Here is a 19,781-nt window from a genome sequence, read left to right as displayed (position 1 = left end):
TCACTTGAGCCCAGTCCTGCCAGACACTGAACATCATTGATGACCAGCATCTAAGCTGGAGGTCTGCGTGGGGAAAGTTGTGCAACCATATGCAAGGCTGCCGTGTCTGATGGCCAGGAGCATGCACATTGTACCAGTGGTGCTGGGTCTGATTGATGTGGTGTCCTTGGTAAACATCTGAATGAAAGCAATGGGAGTTTCTCACCTTGCAATAAATCGCTTAGAAACAACTGCATTTCACAATTTGATATCCAAACTTTAATTGAGAAGGAGCTACATGTGACTGTAGACAGGTAAGCATTCATGCCAGCTGGCTTTTAGATGTTGACAATCCAGTCCAGACCAGCTTTATTCTTTGATGTTGGAAAACGGTTTACTTTTACTTTGGCAACAAAGTAAAGGTCAGGATTTAGCCCAAGCTACTACCACAGGAAGAGACAACAAGCGTGAAAACAGTGTTTACAGGTCATGAAACAGTAAAATAATAGTATCTCTATAGTAGATTATCTATTATAAAAAAAAAGAAAAAAAAGAATGAAACAAAGATTTCTTACAGCTGGGAATCAAGAAGCCAAGGCACTTTACTTCAAGACGACTTTTCTGGTACCCACTGAAAGTTAAATTCAGGTCTATGCAGCCATTTCTACGTTTAAGACACAACTCAAAACTCTTTGCAAGTAGTACCGTGGCATGGGAAAACTTTGTCTATTTAAATAAAAAGAATTAATAAATATTTTTCCTGGCTTCAGTTAGTGCAGTATTCTACTCAAAGATGGCAAAAAAACCCCCAAACAACCTGACAGGCTATTGACAAGCCCACAGAAGCCAGGAAGTCAAGACTGCAACTGTTCTCAGCTTACCCTGTGGTGCTCAACATAGCACCTCAAATGTTGGATACAGTCATCTGCTCTCTTAAGTCACCTTGGAGGCATATGTCAAAAGCATGCCAAAGAAGAGCAAGGTGAATTTGAGATGAGATTTTAGCCCTACTTATTCAGTCTTCAAAAACCATCCTAAAGGTGGCAGAATTCCCACTGAATTTAATTACCTGAAAATGGCTTATTTATTTTGCTTTGCTTTGGTTTTGTTTCCTTAAATTGTTGCCTTTCCTGCATATTTAACGTAGATGGTCAGGGTACATGTTTATTTATTTATTTTAATAAAATCTTGAATTCTTGATAATTTTTGCATTTGTCTAATATATTCTAATGTTTTTAGATATTTTCTTTGTTCTGAGACCTTAAAAGCACTAAGTGATGGAAAAATCTATGTTTAGGAAACTAATAAAAGGGAGACGTGTTTTGGGGGGTGGAGTGGAGGTGGCGAACAAAAGGATACCTGTCAAACAGTACACAGGAGTTCAATGAATTGGACTATGCTCTTTTGTATGCTCAGGTTCTAGCCTGGAGTTACTCATGTGCTTGATATTAAGCACATGCATAAGTCTGTGCACGACTGGAATCTATTATTACCATGTTGACATACATTTGTTAAGGGTTTGATTCTGCTAACATTTCTATTGGCAACACAGGGAGATGCAGTAAGGTCCTGCAGTTCAGGAAGGTATTACTCTGCATGAGGAAGATGGAAGAGATTTCGGGGAGCTGCTAATACACTAAACTTTAGAGACCATTCATAGTAAACCACATTTTAAATACATTTCCATGGTCATGTTTATTTCTAAAATACCTAAAGACATCAATCAAGTTGTAGATTAAAGAGATATATAAGTATCCAGCCCTGAGAACAAAACCATTTAAAAAGATTTATTAACGGTTATTTATATATTTAAGTCCAGTTCCTGTAAGATCTCAGTAGTGTGAATAAGTGTTTTAAAAACTGTTCCTTATTTATTGGCCTTCCAGCTATAAATATATATTTGGCCTCTCGATTTTTTCGATAACTTTAAAATATTTTTTGTCTGGATTGAGGCCTAATAACCCAAATTTTTGTCCAAAGCAAGAGTTTTGAGAAACATAGATTTCCTACTATATCTTCACTATGGCAGCTGCTGTTATTTAACTGATAATATTCTGGTAATTTAAAATAGCTTCTACCAGGAGCATAAACCCATATTTGTCTACTTTGCTTTGGGACTTGAGTGTTTTTTCCTGGAGTGTTTGAACTACGTGCTCAGGCAATCTTAACCTTCTGGTTTAAATCCAAATGTTTCAGTTGCGGGAAGCACTACATTCTGTTTACACATCCATTACCCCGGAGAATTTAATGTGCCATTTCCATCACAATTAGATTTCTAGTAGCTGAACCTGGATTGCTTTCTTTGGGCACAAACTTGTACGACTTGGATTTATGAACTGAAGACTGCAGAGACTTTATTCTTTGTAGCTCCTCATTTCAATACAATGCTGGATGGGAATGTAATGAAATATGATGGATGAAAGTGATGGAGTCAGTTTTCTGAGGCTGTGCGTGCTCTGCAGTGAAGCCTGGTGCAGGGACAGGACACTGCTTCCATCTCCTCCTCCCTTTCTCCTCTTTCTCCTAACTTAGCTCTGGGTGAGCTAGCCTGCTGGCTGAAAGCAGTGTAGCATAAAGTTAGAAAGCTTTGCTGGGAAAAATCTTTACTGACTTAGGTGATAATGTGGCTAATGTTGCTAATGTGGCTATGTAAAGCTTTCAAGCTATTACTTCTGCATGTCATGATACCGTGCTACACCCACTTGGTTAGCATAGCATAAGCTCCCTAGCAGAATGCAGACATGCACATAGGCAGATATTCTGCATTTTCAATAGTGTTGACCAATCTTTTGAAATAGCTGTGATCTTTCAACAACAAAAAAATCCCTTATCAAACAAACATTTCTTTGCAGAAAGCCTGTGAAGAAAAATTCTGGGTTAGACTCCCCTTGCTTGACAGTGTATGGTCTCTTTATAAGTTATCCTCACCCACAAACTTGGGAAAGTGGGAATTCTCAGTGCCTGCAATAGAGATTATGTCTATCCCTTCCTTCGAGCTCCAACTGAGTGTGATGATGAAGTGGAACCTTAACCATCCCTCCCTGCACCACTTCCCCACAGTACTCCACACAAATGCAACCCTGCACCAGTATCTTCTCAAGACTGTGGTTAACCCATAATTTCTGTCAGAAATTGTCTTTCTTGAGATTAAGAGCTCTTACTAGGACAAATAAATCAGTCATTAAAACTAAAGAAAAAGCTAACTCAATGTCAGTTTGCTTTCTGATTCTCAGCCAGGTAAGTGTTATGGGTTAGACTATTCCTGCCGGAATAGTTTTATGCAAGGAAAGTTGTTCCTTTTTGCAACCCTACCTGTTTCACATGCACCAAACTGTAATTAATGTGGCCATTATTTCATCCTTGCTCAACACCTTGTTGTTAGAAAGGTGAAGGAGATAGAAAAGGTAAGAGAGGGCTATAATCTCTTGCTGCTTCTTTGCAGGAGCAATTTCTTAATATTTTTTGTTTGGGAGGCAGGACAAATCTGAATCAATGTTTTGCTCCCTCTTTGCTATATCCATCTGGCCATCGTGCTAGGAATGATAATGTAGACAGGTTGCTCATGGAAAAGAAACTTAATTCATTAGATGGTTGCACAAGACAAAGCTACAGAAAACCTTTATAATATTAAGTTGGGTGGACAAATTATTTTCTGACATGATCTATTTGTAGAAACATCTCATATTGGCCAAGAAATATTATTTAGAGAAGGATAATAGCTTGGCCTATCATCTACTTCAGCTATCCTTGGCCCCACTCTTCTGCTGTTTTGTTTCTTATCAATAACAACTACATAGCATCATGTCTCGAGTGTCTAAGTTAAGGGCATGTGATTGTGTCAGCCTTGGATTCTGTATGGGGAATATTTAGAGCAGACATTGGCCCCCAAATATCATGGAATGATAAGAAGTGGATCTTTCCTCCATACACAAATGAGTGTACTTGCTTCTTTGTTTTACATCAGTTGAACAACATTTGATGAACCTAAGCTTCTAGCCTAACTCTGTCTTTGCTGGTTTACTGAATCTATACTATTCAATATATAAAACCAAAGCATTAAAGAAAGAGTGAACTTCCTTAAGCTTTTTTCAATTCCAGGGTCTATAAATTAGGTACACCACAGCACTGAAATGGACTCAGAGCTTTCAGACCAGAGTTGCCTCATTTTCAGCGAGCTTAAACATATCTGGCCAAAAAGCTCAGGCCTATCAGCCACCAGCCACAGATGCCTCTTAGGCATTAATGTTTTGCTTTAGTTCATGGGGAACTGTGGCTATAAACGTGTTTCAAATGCTAAGATACCTAGCTCAGCCACCTCCTGCTTAAAGTGAGTTGAGAATTCACAAATTAAGAAGCCTGACAGTAAATCTTGAAGTATCTGATCTGGTAAATATGCTCAATGGGTAATACTGGTGTTAAATACGAAGCTGTCCAGAACACAACAGCCACAGTTTTTATTCAAAAACACTGAGATGGGGAGAATACTGATATCCACCTTTGTGTAATAGCCCAGTGGCTTGGGACTTCCTGATAAGTGAAGTACTCAAGACTTTGACCATTCTCAGCCTGTCTTTGGTTCAAACATTTGTTTTAATGTTTCACTGTCTCCTAATGGTTAGAAAATACTGAGAACAGGCCCAGTATTCCCAGTTTTTTAGCATGCTCTCATCACTGCTATGGAGTTATATTGTCTGTTTCTTTCTTTGACCATATGAGTTTTATGTACCTTTCTGCTTAGTTCCCACCTTCACCAGGAAGCAGTAGAAGGTGTACTCAACCCAAATTTACCTGTAGCTGTGAGATAGACATACTATACTTAGGTCGAGCTTAGCTGTATCTTGTTACTCATGTTACCTGTTTTCTGATGAAGCTGTCCAACTGCAAGGATATTATATAATAAGTAGATAGGAGTCTCTCCCATGTTTTCTAGGAAACGAGCAACCAATCTTCCAGACTCACAGGGATGATTTATACAGCTTTTATCCATCAAGTCCATCAGACTCTGGCTAGCCACCTAATTCATGTCCTTAAATCTAGGACAGATTTCACACACCACAGTCTATCATTTTCTACTGGTATGTTAGCTGTCAGGTGCTATGAATCTCCTTCTTTGGTATCTAACTTTATTTGTGAGTAGTTTATTAACTCTGTTCAAGAACTAAGATAATGCTAAAAGTGTTAATCTCCACAGGTGAAGGCCCCTAACTTTCAGCCTGACAGCACCTACCTCCATTTTAAATATAGGCTTTACAACAGATGTTCACAGTGCATCAATAATTCAGTGTCCTGCTGAAAAACCCTCTCTCAGTGTTCTTGCTGTTTAACTTGAAATTCTGGGATCTTAACCCCTGAAGTTTTGAAGACATGCAGCTGAAATATAAAATCATTGGAAACTATGGTCTGAACATAAGCATATGCAACATGAACATGAGAATTAAAATATAATTTTTTGTTTGCTCTGTGTTGCTTTGTTTTTCCAACCTGCTGTTGTTTGCAAAGTGAAATAGAGACTAGGACTTCGTTTCTGTTCCACCAGTTCTTCAAATGTGACGTTCCAGAGATTTATTAGGAGCACATGTTAAACATTTTATTCTCTTTATCTCATGACTATATCAATAGCTTACTCACTATAATATTATGACTAGATATTTGCTAAACTCTCTAACATAATTAGTGATGAAAAAGGGGTGCCTACTAACCACCAGTGCAGTTCAAGTACATGGAACAAATTTGTTTCCCATTTTTGTTCCAAATTTCCACCTTGTTACCTTCACTTGTAGAATGTCAAGTAGTGTTGCCTCCTGGCAGATCTTGTGCAGCACAGTGTAGCCCATTGCTACCTGGCAGCTTATCCTTTTTCACTAGTATTGATTCAATGCTTATAAAGTACATTTTATAGCACAGACTGATGTCAAACACATGATTTGCATTTTATCTGGCACCATCTTTTAAGAAACCTGAATAGTTCAAGGGAATTTCCAAGATCCAGACCTTGGTAATCAGCTGAACTTCTCTTGAGATTCTAATTTAAATTACAAAAAGAATAACAATATTGAGTGTATGCAGTTACAGTTTGTTTAATTGGAGTCTATCTGTGGGTTTACTTCTTAGTTATCAACCAACATGTTAATTAGTTGTGAGGCAAAGTCTTGTTTTTTAAAAATATTTACTAAAATTAATGGTCATGAGTAAGGTTGGGGCTGTGGTGGTATGTGGTAATATATTACCTCAGTAATATATGGGATTAAAGGATGATTAGCATTCTACCTTTATATTGTCTTCTGACACTATTGTTACAAAAAGTGCCTTTGATTATAAAACATCTCTCCAAGAAACTTAGGTTTGAGGCTCTGCTGAGGTCCAGCCAAGCCAGTGCCAAATTCCAAACCATGCCTACTCAGTGGTTATATACAGCAGTCAGCTTCCACTATTAAAGAACTACTTTATGAATTAGTTGCAGGTAGAACAATAATGTTGATATACAGGGGTTTATGAGTAGCAACATATTCTGTTTAATGCCTAATCTATAGCTTTTTTCTTCTTCCAAGTATAAGAATCTAGCTCCAGAGGACAGCAATTTCTCTTGTGAGCATGGAGGTTGCCTCTTACTTCAAGCTGATAAAATCTCTTGTTTATTATTTCAGAGGCCTGTGATCTTGGTTAACTGTAGAGTGATTCTCTGTAGAAATATAAACAATGTGTCACTATCTTCTTCTTTGGTAGAGACATACTCCAATCCAGTGATCATCAGTGATACCAGTAGCAGACCACCCCAGCAAGTGGAAAATCCCCCTTACTCTTTACAGTTGTCAAGTTTCTACAGCTGGGCTCAGCTCAGAAACATTACTCTCAGTTCACACATTAGCAAAAAATTGTGTGGGGACAAAATCCAAGCAGCAACTTGCTGAAATCACAGGGCTTCATTTAATTTCCTCATATAACATGCATGATTTAAATGCTGTGGAAATTCACATTTACAAAAAAATCAGAAGGCAGGCTCCTCAGATTTTATCAAACTTCTGATGTAGCATGTAGTCACCATTCTGTCCCTATTTTTTTGGTACATCCATCTGCCACATGACATTATTTGTAATTCCTCTCCCGGATAAAGAATCAACATAGCATCAGGTTAGCATCAGTATTATTGCTGTTCCTTAAACAGAGCAGTTAGCCAAAGTGCAGAGCTTCACAAACTGTTTTCATTAGGGGGAGTGATAATTGAGTCTGGCATCTCTGATGCAATCCTGCTCATTTACAATGTACAAAGCCCTGTTTCCCTAAGCACAGAAGAAATCAAAGGGGAGACAAATTCTTCAAGATAGCTCCAAACCTCTTTAATCCAGCTTCTGGCTAAAAAATTCTCTCATATTTTTGCACTACTTCTGTGGTTACATCTGTATATTCTTCTTGCCTTTTCTCTCATCTTCTCTGGCCAATCTGCTTTGAGTCTCACACCTTTTCAATGTATCTCCATATTACGTTATTTCTCCCACATGTGCTTGCAAGCACCTTTGCATTGCCTTTTGATCTGTGTTTATGTTCAAGGTACAGATAACAGTAGTTTTAACACCTTGCTTCTAAAAATGAGCTTAGTGACTTCAGCTGTATAAAATGAAGGGAATTTGGTGCCCTAAACTTCACCAAGGTTAAATTCAATACCTATCAAATTATAAGGCAGGTAAGAAATACTAGCTTTTGAGTATTATGGAAAAATTTGGTAGCTTTGTGCAAGAAGGTTAGTGATGACTGTTGGCAAGGGATGTGTGGGAAGGCTTCTAAAGCCCAGCCAAGACTCCTGAAGTGACCAGATCTGCAGGTGCCCGATTAGTTTCAGGCCACTCTTCTAAATTCTAAAGCCTGTGTTTACGCCTGCAGTTTAAAAGCTGTTGTCTTTATCCTGATTTCTGCAGACAGCTCCAAAAAAAGTTTGAATGGCATTTGAAATATTATTTCTTGAGGCAGTAACTAAGTCTAGATAAGTTTAATCACCATTATTCAACGTCCAAAACGTGAACTCTGATTCATATTTTATTTGTCTTTTTCCTTCCACTGGCATAACATTTTACAACAGGGAGTCATATGAGGGTGGGAAAACATACTTGGAAACATAAAACCAATCTAGATCCAAAAGATGCAAATCAGTGCGTTCTACCCCCATTGTGAAGGGACAGTTTTAGGAGTGTGTTGAAACATTCCACATTACGGTGCTGGTCGATAAAACCAAAACATTTGAAGTTAAACTTTCTTCCAATTCCGTGATTTATTTCTCAGAAATGATTTCTAGCTGTGATATTTTCTTTATATTTTATTTGACCACAGTTGTTCAGCTTGTCCTTGTATAAATAGTTTGTGGATTTGGATCTGCCTTTCATCATACAAGCCTTAATATTATTCCAGAGAAATACGTAGGTTCATATGTAATAGGGTTAGAAACGTTAACCCACTCATGCAGTCACATACGTACAGTACTTGTGCATATACAGATGCAAGGATATTTTAAAAAGAAACAGAACCTTTTCAGAGAAATTTTATCATAAATTGAAGAAAATCATTTTAGAAAAAACACACTGATTCCTTTCAAACATCCTATGAAAAGCCTTATTTCGCAAACTCCTTGTTGAAGGTCACCCCAGGGACTACTGTCCTTTTCACAATCACCACAGTGGGCTACAGAAGCAACTGAATGACTGATAGACAGATGGACTAATTTGCAGAGTATTGTGTGAGTTTTTAAGGCCATCCCTCTCTAATCCGAAAGATTCCAAATAAAAGGAAAGGGCAGTATCACATGACCCAGCCACAAGTATTCTCTTAGCCAAAGCGAATTTACATCTTATAGACCATCTAGGCTTGGCCTCAAGGTGACCTTGATGTTTGCAGATGAAAAAAAGTCTAGTCATACGATATATATAACTAGGGGACAAAGAATGTGGAACAAAGAAACCTAATAGACTAAAATATATATATTTTAACAGACACTCAAAACAAGTCTTGGCTACATTCCCATTGTGCAGATACTGAATGTCATTCTTTTTCTCTTCTCTAACTAGGCCAGTGGCTAGCTGTCTTCTGTTGGGATCACTTTACTTTGTTTGTTCTTCTCTAAGAGAAGCGTGCATAGGTTTTTCAAGTCTGACTATATCCTCTCGTTCTGAAACCTTTTTTCTGAATATCTCTATCTCTGTTCCTAACACCCAATCACTAGGATGTTGTCTAATTCTGACGGGAAAGTCACTTCCCTTGAAGACTTTCCAGTCATTAGCTTTATGATGACAAACTTATTAACAAACTATTTGATGTTTACATCTGAGTTCTGCAAAGTTCTTTGTTATGAATTCAAAACTTGATATAATTTGAAATTGAAAACCTGGACTAGATTCTCATTTTAGATCACATTAAATCTGAACCAATTCATGCTGTGTGAAAACATGTAGAAGTAGTAGTTCTTGTAAAGCCACACAGCCACTTCTACAATTTGTTTCTTTTTGATACATCCCTCTCCAGAATGGACATTGTGTTTGACACTTTGATGTTACACTTTCAAATTACCCAGAAATTGCAGCTGTTACAGTGTCTGGTTATTAATTGCAGCTTCGCACAAAGTATGCTGTTACTACTTGCTGTGATCTCTATCAGCTCTCAAGTTTTAAAGTCTGTGTTTTTCCAGTAAAGCCTGGTGTGACTTTGACTTGAGCTGCTCATATATACCAAGTACCTAATCCTTGGAAGTTTTTTTGTGCCTAACTCCCTTTGAAATCACAAGAACTTAGAAATACATTTGAGGATCAGGGCCAATTTTTTTATCAAAGTGCCCATGAATAGGATTTCTAAAAGTACACAAAGGAATTAGGAGTATAAGTCTAATTGAAAACCATGAGTCTTGGGCTTTTAACTCTCTTAGGTTACTCCTTAGGATAGAATTTCCAAAAGACTTGAGTGTTCGGCAGTTTGTAATAATTTATTTAAGTTATTAAATTTATTAAGAAGCTGCTGGGTGTTCAGCACATATGAAACTCAGGCCATTGTATAGACGCCTAAAAGAATTTCTCTCTATAGTTGATGTTCTTGGTGTCTCTTCTAACATGACACCATGATGATTTATGATTAACTACTCCTATAAAACAGTGCACCTTGAACTACAGGCTTCAAAAACCTGGTTAATCCTCTCTCCAGCAATTGATTGCTGAATTTTTCAGAGGGATATAGTGCAGTTGTCAATGGGGAAAGAAGTGTCCAATAGGAAGGGGGAAAAATATAAATATATAAATTTATATAAATGTCATGTAGCTATTGGGAGAACACTCTAGGCAAATGGGTCCCGATTTTAGAACTTGTATTTACTGGATTCAAAGATCATCAGAATAATACTTCCTCAGGGTTTTTCTCTTGGTACTGAATAGAATTAGAAATGGGGGATGAAGGAGAAAAGAATGGCTTGAATAGTAAGGGAGATTTCTTTGAGATCTTGGACGAATTTTAGTGCTTAGAATCAAAGGCAGACGTTAGAAAGGACTACCAACATGAGAGAGAAGAAGGTTTTGGGAAGAAGACCACCCTCTGTTCACATCACAACTTTGGATCACTACTGGCACCCACAAGTTCTGACAAAATTTGAAAACTCTTGAGCTCTAAATTTCACCGTTCAAGAAGCCTCTCTGCTTCTTTCACCTACTGACTCTCATTAGCTCACTGCCCCTGTTGCTTGGTAATCCTTGCAACAGTTATATTGCCTTATTTGATAGCTTGGCTTGTTGTGTTATTGAACACTTGCTAATTAATTTTCCTGCCAACTCATTGTTTGCCTGGCTCTCACCTTACTGAGCCATTGACAATACCCTTCTATGACTTTTCTGTCAGACTCACTACTGCCTTCAGTTTTGACTAACTCCCTTTTCTACTCTATCCCTTTCTACTCTTCTGTATTCTGCAATGTTGTTCTTTTTCTTTAAATAGCAGGTTTATTTTTTGTACCATCTGCCAGAGTTCTTTTTCCCTTTCTCTCAACTTTTTGATTCTACAACCTCATCCTCGTATGTGGTTTCTACTACACTTCCTGTGGTAAACACTCAAAAATCTGTTTTTCTGTTTGTCTGTTATTTCCACCAGTATCTTCTATCACCTTTCATCTATACTGAGCCTATCTTATCTGTCCATTTAAATATGAGATATTAAAACCTGTCTCTTGTCAAGTTGTTAATGCTTGTCAGAATGTCAAGGGGTTTTCTTTTCCTTTCTCCTCCTTTTTTGTAACAGATGATGACTACTATGTTATAGTTGTCACTATAAAAATTGATGTCAACTGTGATTCCACTTCCTTTCTGGAAAGCCATTATTTACTTCAATTTTTCATCTTTCCTATATCAAAAACCTTGCTATTTTGCTTTCTCTGAATTCTTGACTTTTCTTCTTCCAAAGTCAACCAGAAGAACCTGACAACTGTAATCTTCACATCTATGGCTTCCTTGGTGTCCACATCATGCTCACATATCTGTCCAGATAGTTTCTGTATAACTGTAAATATATTTACCATGACATTCTGATCATATTATCTCTCTCTTTGAATCCTTCTTCTCCTCCAATGTGTTACATGCAACTTTATTACACCAGTTAATGATCAGCGCTGTTGGCAGCTCAGCCCCCTCTCAGTATTGCATGTGCTTCTTTTCTTCCATACCATCGTTTATGCACAGAACATGTTGAATTGCTCCATAAAGCCACTGGCTCCTCAAAACTTGCTTCTTCTGGCAGGATCATAGGGAAACTGATGAGTGGTAACTAAAGAAATCCTCAGGAGAGACTTAAGAGATGTATTTTACTCATGCTACTCCTCATTAGTTATTCTAGCTAGTTCTTTAATTCTGCCTTGATAGATATTGGGATCTTTGGCACAAGGTCTTCCATTTATTTAGTTTTGCTTGTATCTTGGCATGATGGGTATCCTTTTCCTGAATAATAAACACAGAAACCGTCATAATATCAACCCTCCTTTTTTCCTTAAAATATGGGTTCCTCCATCAGGATTGCAAATAAGCTGCCCAAAAGTCATTCAGTTCACTTCATTGGAAATGAAGAATGTTGAGCAATAACAGGGTTTAAATTATGGCAAGTCCAAGCTAATATTCAAATTAAGGTTCTAACTATAGGACCTTTGCAGGGGTCTTTGAAGAAAGAGGTAATGGATGTCACTGCTTTTGTTTCTTATGCATACATGTAATGCAATCCTTGAATTAAGCCTTTAGAAAGGAGATAAACTTTTTCTAATCAACAAAATCTACCTTTAGTTCTTACACATTTAGTTTATTAATCTACAAATATATTGTGCTTTTAAGTGTGAGGTCAAAGTAATGGAAATCCATTCTCCAGAAGATTCTGAAACTTTGAGAGAAAAAGTTCATCCCAGACTTTCTTTTCTCCAGAGTGAAACATTCTTTAAATAGTGCAACTTAATCAGAAGTTTATTATATTATATCCTGCAACATGATAACAGCAAAACAAAAGCTTTGCTTCATTCTAGTAGGAAATTTTGACTACTTCGATGAATTCCCCCAAAGAATTGTAATGTATTCAAGCAAAGATGTCAGATGTAGAAAGTGCCATCAGCAAATCTTTGACCAATCTTACCACAACATATTTTTTGGCTAGTTACTCAAAGCTGTGTATTATATATAGCAATTGTCCAAACCATACTTTTTCTTTCATTTTTTTCCTGAGTTTTACATATGTAATTCTGATGTAATTCAGTCCACTTCAGTGAAGTTATTCCCCACTAGATTAACCCATATACTCAAATTATGTTTCTCAGTTTCCAATATAAACACCCGCTTTGCAGCCATACATTTCTGGGTAGTATTTAGCTGAACAAGGAATCCCACTGATGCCAATACAAGTAAAACCCACTGAAAAGGTATATGGACGGCAGAATCAAGACCTCATAAAGTTGAAGACAACTATAGAGTTAACTAATCCCTATGCTTGCTCTCTACAGAGGTTTAGAATCCTCCTGAGCAATCCCTCCGTATTGTAATATACAATTCATTATAGAGACTCAAAGTAGGATTATTTTCAAGCCTTTCTTTTTCTTTAGCCCTAACAGGATTTGAATTTGCATTTCATTTCTCACTCATATCTTTCCTGCTTGCTTTCAGATTTCCCCATTTGTTCTCCTTCACAAATGGATCTTTGCACAAACATTTTGTATGTGGGATGGGTCGCCATGTTAAAAAGATTATCTCACTATGGAGTCCATCGGCATTTAGCAACAACAGCACTTATATTTTTCTCAGGTTGCCTTTATCTCTTAATCATTATTAGCTGACTGAGATTTATGACGTCTTCTTCATCCAGAGATAAAATCAATTAGTTGAAAAATCTTTAGCTTGTTAGCTATAGTCAAAAAACTAACTGCAAGCTTGGATGTGTATAATTGTATTTTCCAGTTCAGCGAGCATGTGCGCAGGAAAACAGCCATAACCCCCAGCAGGGAACGGTCAGCTGGTCCCAGCCTATTCAGGGCTCTTGGTGCCAGCCAGCTTTCAAAGGGGGAGGGGTGGACCCTAAGGAGCCCAAAGGATTTTCCCAACCCTCTTGGGTAATTTACACCAATCTTAAACATGTATGTTTGTCTGAAGTCTCTTTTATCAGCGTAGTAATCCCATTACTGACAAATGAAGATGTAATCACAGTTTATTCAAATCGTTTGAAAGCTTTATCCCCTTTTGAGAGAAAGGAGAAAGTACAATTGGCTGCAACTGACTTCTTAAACTCCTACTGGGACACTAGCAAAGCAAAAATGATTTTTAAAAAGCATCAGCGCTTGGATATAGAATAAAAAGTATAGCCTGCAGGGTCCCTGAAGAAAGGAATCTTCTCTTGCTTATGGAATTTACATCATACTTAGCACTGTTACTACTAATTTAAATCAGGGAAAGTGAGAGAATAGTGTTTGTCCTACAGAGATATTTCCTACTAATGACACCTCTGCTTAACTCCATCAATAGTTGTGAGGGTAGGGATGCTGGTTGAACTGTGTCTCTATCACCAGGGTAACCATCTGCTAATATGCAGAGATCCTCCCTTTTGTGAAATGTACACCAGTAACCAGAAAAGTATGGGAAAAAAGCTAGAATAGATAACCTTGTGCATTTTCAAGAGGAAAATTAACTATCACAATGTTTCTTCATCAGCCTTGTTTGTAGCAAAGGGAAACAGAAACACAGACCCAGGGAAACGTCTTGGTGCAGAAGTGAAGCCTTGAGCACTAACAGCACCACCGAAGTCTCTAAGATGATGAAGTGCCAGAGAGGATCCACAGGAGGTCCTAGGAACCCCTTGTTAAAACTTCTTCATGTGTGGAACAACTTCCTTGTCTCGCGTATAACCCATTCACACTGCTCTGATACGTTGATATAAAGGTTATAAAAATAATCTGAAAATTTTATCTCCCTCTTTCTCCCCCCAAATCACACCAAAGAACAGTTTTAGTAATTTTATGACTAAATGTATGCCCAGATAGCCCAAAAAATTAAAATGCAGATAAAAATGTTTAGATAATTTTAGCTTCTGAACAAGAAAAAAAATCTGTAGCGTTTCAAATGCCAAATATAACGTTAATTTTAAAGAGATTGTATATAATGCAAATTCCTTTATTAGGCAGATGTCTTTCACATGAGTTTCTTGACTTTGTGATGAAATTTGATCTCATTGATAAACAGAATATCATGTTCTGCAGTTTTCAGTATAGGGCAGTACTGCATGAGGTGATGATTGCTTTACATTTCCATTAGCTAACATGAATCCCTTAGGTAAACTGCTTTTGCCCTCAGAAATCATTATTTTTATTTCTTTTTATTACCACAGTTCCCCAGCCTAGACTAGGAATTAATTACATGCGTAAATAATAAGCAAAACATTTTGCTTTGAAGAACATATAGTCTAAATAGATTGAAATTGGGAAGAGAGACTTGGAGCAACTAGCCTGACACCATACAGCAAGTTAGTTTTGTAGCTGGGAGTAGTCTTTACTTTCACAGCTTCATAGGATCATTTTCAGTTAATAATATCCAGCACTTCCAGTGTAGTGGTACTTGTTTCTTTCTTTTTGCTGAGACTTTCCTTTTGCTGGAACAAGTTTTCTTGTGGCCACATAGTGAACCAGATTTGAGAGAGGGTAGAAGTAACATAGCCAGAAAAAAAAAAAAGAAAAAAAATTAATTTTCAGTTGGATCAGTTTCCCACTCTGAGTCACTGTTCAGCTGTACAAACTCTCATGCTGGCACAATGGAAGGAGTGACAAAGGCATGGAAATGGCCTGCCAAGGCAAGGGAAGGGGGACGCTCCAACAGTGAGAACAGCAATGTTAGCAGCAGTGCTGGCTTTCACCAGCTTCATGTGGCTGAAATGGTGGCCTGTGTTTCCTCATGAGTTCCACCTTAGTTTCACATTGTACTAGGGCTGTTTTAGTATTGGTAATGGCATCTCCTTTTGGCTCTGCACTGCACATGCATGTGTTCAGAAGGAAGCATTTGGCTGTGTGAGCAATATCCTCCTCTGAAGGACCTGCATCCTGTGGCTTGGAGACCCCAACTTTAAGAGAAGAGTTGCAGAATCTAGGAGTAAGAAGCCTCCACAGGAAAGGTTTGGAAAACCAGTAGATATTATCTTGTTTGCAGGCAGTATCCAGAGTTGAGAGGTACCAGGAATCATTGTCCAACTTCTATTTTGTTTTGCTTTTTTTTGGTTGGGTTCACTGTTTCTTTTGAGGGTGTGTGAAGTGACAGATTTCAATAGGTATTTGGAATACCAAACAACATCTGATTGGAGATTGGTTACCATATGATGAAAACACAAAGTCATTAAAACCAGCCACTTGTGCTAAAGAGATGACTTTAATCCTTAATGAAGTTGTTCTCTGAGAAACTTCAGTTCATACTATCAAAATGCTTCCTGTTGCTGACCATTTAGTAATGTCTCCAAGAATACTGGTAGAAATGATCTACCAAAGGAGATTTTTGTGAGTCACTAACTACAATTTACATTATTATACTTCATGATATACCTGATAGACTAATTTTAGTTTTTTGATGTTAGAAGAATAACCTCTGTATGCTGGATGTTTCCAATTAAACACAAACATGAGCACTTCCTATCCATTTTCTGCTGGATGCATCATGTCAGATGATGTTTTGGCCCTGTGTACATTTTCCTGCTCTCAGAGCAAAAAAGGATATTTCCAAATTCTCTTTTTCAAGTGGGAGTTCCTTTCCAAAGCTATCGAACTTGTGGGTTGAGACACAAAGCAGAGATCCAGCAGCGAGAGGTACAGAAGAACACTGAGACTATGAAGAAGAAGCCGTGCCATATCACAGGAGATCCCATCACGAGCAAGTCAGACCTTTCGAGAAAGCGCTGACAATTTTGCTAAGCTCCATCGCAGCCTTTGCAGCTGTCAAACATGAGCCTTGCACAGTACTAAGCAGCACAAGCAGAAGACAGCGCACAGTCGATCAGTGCATTGAGCTGTCAAACTGAATGTGAGATGTGCAAGAAGTAAGTAACTTGGGCTCCATCTGGGTTTTGGAGACGGGTTCCAAAGCCCACTGCATTCTTTCAGTGGCCTTTGGATTTACTGTACTTGTACTTCAGCATCAGCATCATTTCTTACACTTTCAATAGACAACTTCTTTAAGCTTTTTAGCTTGAGGAATGGTTGTGTGTCCTGATCTTATTATAAATAGATAATATGGTCCATGTTACCGATCACGTCTTGGGCAGCAGACTCCATTGCAGGTTTATGTTGATCTATGATGAGTGTTACAGATTCTTTCTTTTTTGTGTTGAGGCCCATTTGACTTTGTAGTGTGATGCTACTCCCCCATAAATGAATTACAGTGAGATCTAAACATGAGGAAAATCCAGCCTAGAGTCAGAGTAATGGCTTTGTAATATTTGTGCATTATGCTGCCAGAAAATAATAATGGATATCCAGTTTTTCACTGTGATTCTAATGTTGGTTCCCTGATGTCTAATAATCAGCTGGTGAGTTAATGTTCTCCCCAAAATACATTTTAGGAATTCCAAGTAAAACCTTATTTTTGAGTCTGTCCTTTTATCATGCACACACAAAAAATTGATACCATTCGTATTCTTTAATTTAGTGCTGATCCGTAATTTGGTAATCTATCATAAAGCACTTTTTATTTTTGTTTTCAAACAGAATATGTCTTTTCCACCACATAAAATTTTTCATTAAGATGTATGGTTTGGGAAATTTTTTATGTGTTTTGGACTCAAACATATATTTTTCTGAAAGAGGTTCACTTTGGTGGAAAAAAGTTTCATTAAAAAGATCTATCTTTTTTTTACATTGGTGAAAAGGAAAAGGTAAGAAAAAATTTATATCCAGTATGAAAGGATTTCCACTTAAAAAAAAATGGTACATTGAAGAAAAACTCTTTTTTTTGTTGAAAGCACTTACTAATTTTTAAATTAAAAAATTCATATTTATATGCAATATATTTGCCAAAGTGAAACTCTTGCAAAATTGTGTTTATTTAATATTTGTTTTGAGAAAAGAAAATTATGAGTCTGAAAATACTGAAATGTACCACTTCAACAGCTCTTGAACAAAGATATGAAATGTTTTAATCAAGAAAATACTTTATTTCTCTTTTAGTTAGTACTAGATAATATATATCTGAGAAGTAAAAATTAAAATGAACAAAATTACTTATTTTTAAATTAAAGTTTTGACCAACATAAATTTTTTTTCTGGCATTTTCTTTATGCATTCTGTTTTAGTTTGGAGGACTTTCTGGCCAATCACAAAGCAGATGTACTGAAAACCTTGTGAAATAAAAATTCTAGCTTCTCCTCAATTGTAATATTTATCTTTTCCTGCTAACACAAAGCTCAGAGGTCTGCCAAAGCCTGCATACCCAATCAGGCTAGTGCAGTTACGGCATTTCAGTTTTGTAGTTGATAACACACAGGCTACAATAGCTATCGATATATCTCCACTCACTCTGCCAGTAATGATTGTATTTAGGGGCCCAGACATATAGAAATTCTCTGATGAAAAAGCTCATTAACATAAGAAATTACACAAAAGCTGCATGGTCTTCCATTTATAAGTAATCAACTTATAGCTTTAGAGAAAAAGCCTATTTTTACCTGTTGGGCCAAGCTTGAGGATAATCTCTACTGCTCTGTACAGTTATGATTGTTATCAGGTTTATCTTTGCTTAAAAAGTTTGCGATGGGCATCCAATTAGCTTTAAAATGGTAAAGCTTATCGTGTTGAGAAACACACTGACCCTTAGGCTATGGGATGATGTGCTCTAGCTGTACAGTAGTTCCTAAATTAATCAGGTTTTGCAATATTGGATTATTGTTCCCCTTATGAACTATGCCACAGAATAAGAAAGTGTCCTAAACAGTGCAATGCCAATTTCCTAAGTTGATATTTTCAGTTTCTTATTATTTGTTACTTTAAAAATATTTACTAGAAAAATAGAGACTCTGTAATAATCTCCATGGTTAGAAAGTTCTTCATACTCAGATCTAAGTCACACTGAGTGAACTCCAGCATGTACCTAAATGCTTGCTTGTTTAAAACTAGAATGCAAAGGAGCCATGTGTTGCCAATCCCCAAGCCTGCAAAGCAGAGAAGAGCTCAGTTACAACTTTCTGGTTGTTTCTGCACATAAGCATCTTTTGTTTTAAGGCTCCTCAAAAGTTTTCCCTAGCCCTTTGCATATGCCTTATACCCTCCCTTGAAAATAACCGTACGTTTACTTCTCCAGTTTAGACAGCAGAGTTAAACTAATCTAAATACGTACAAAAACTAATAATACAGCTGTCATTTTGCAGAATTTTTCCGAAAGGACGTGAAACAGACTACCTGATGTGTGCTGGGGAATCTGGAATCTGCAAAGAGTGTGGGATCATTGCTGACAGTCTGACATTCCTGATTCGAGTGGGTAAACGCCAAGTCCAGTTTTTCCTTCCTGTTTCTTATGAAAGGACACATATGGCTGCAGCCGTACTGCTTTTGGCCATGAGCTTCTCAAATGTTTTATAGTATTCACAACTGCATTTGGTCATTAGAATAAGTGCTGGGATAAAACCAGGTAAAAACATGTTGTTGACTAATCGTTTTGGTGAACACACTGGGTAGTTCTCATTCTTCTGAGCAATGAATTCTACAGCAGTGCTGTGTTCCTAAATAGGTCTACAAAGGAGATTGTGTAGCAGTGTTTGTGAGAATATGAATCTGTACCGATATTTTAGCTATATTTCACTTCCTGTATTTTATGAAACAGAGAAGAAGGGGACAGTGAAAGAATCCAGAGTGAAACAGTCAAAGTAACAGCTGGGAAAATGGTCTGTACAGAAGCATTTTCAAAATTTAGGTGTAGGACAGACCTTTTTCTAGTCATGAGGAAAGGCTGTAACTATTGAACTATTGGAGATAGATAAAACTATGCTATGGAATGGTATAGTAATGTTACATGCTCTGTAAGAAAAAAGAAAAATTTATATGGATTATACTTCAGCAAGAAATCTGGAAGCTATCATGATTTAATAATGTAAAAGAAAAACTTGACACTGTGACCCAAAGGCCAAGAGTTTACATTGACCTAAGGAAAAAAATCACCCTTTCTTTCCCCCTTCTGCAAATGCAGACATACTGATTCTCCTGGGATAAAGCCAATGGCTTTATCTTCGCCTCCTTCTCTTCCCCATCTAGGCCTGTGTCTTATGCACTCGCAGGACAGCACCACAGCCTCTTCACTGCTCCACGA

This window comes from Aptenodytes patagonicus, chromosome 4, assembly GCF_965638725.1.
Source record: "Aptenodytes patagonicus chromosome 4, bAptPat1.pri.cur, whole genome shotgun sequence".
Taxonomy (NCBI): Eukaryota; Metazoa; Chordata; class Aves; order Sphenisciformes; family Spheniscidae; genus Aptenodytes; species Aptenodytes patagonicus.
This window is presented reverse-complemented; position numbering follows the sequence as displayed.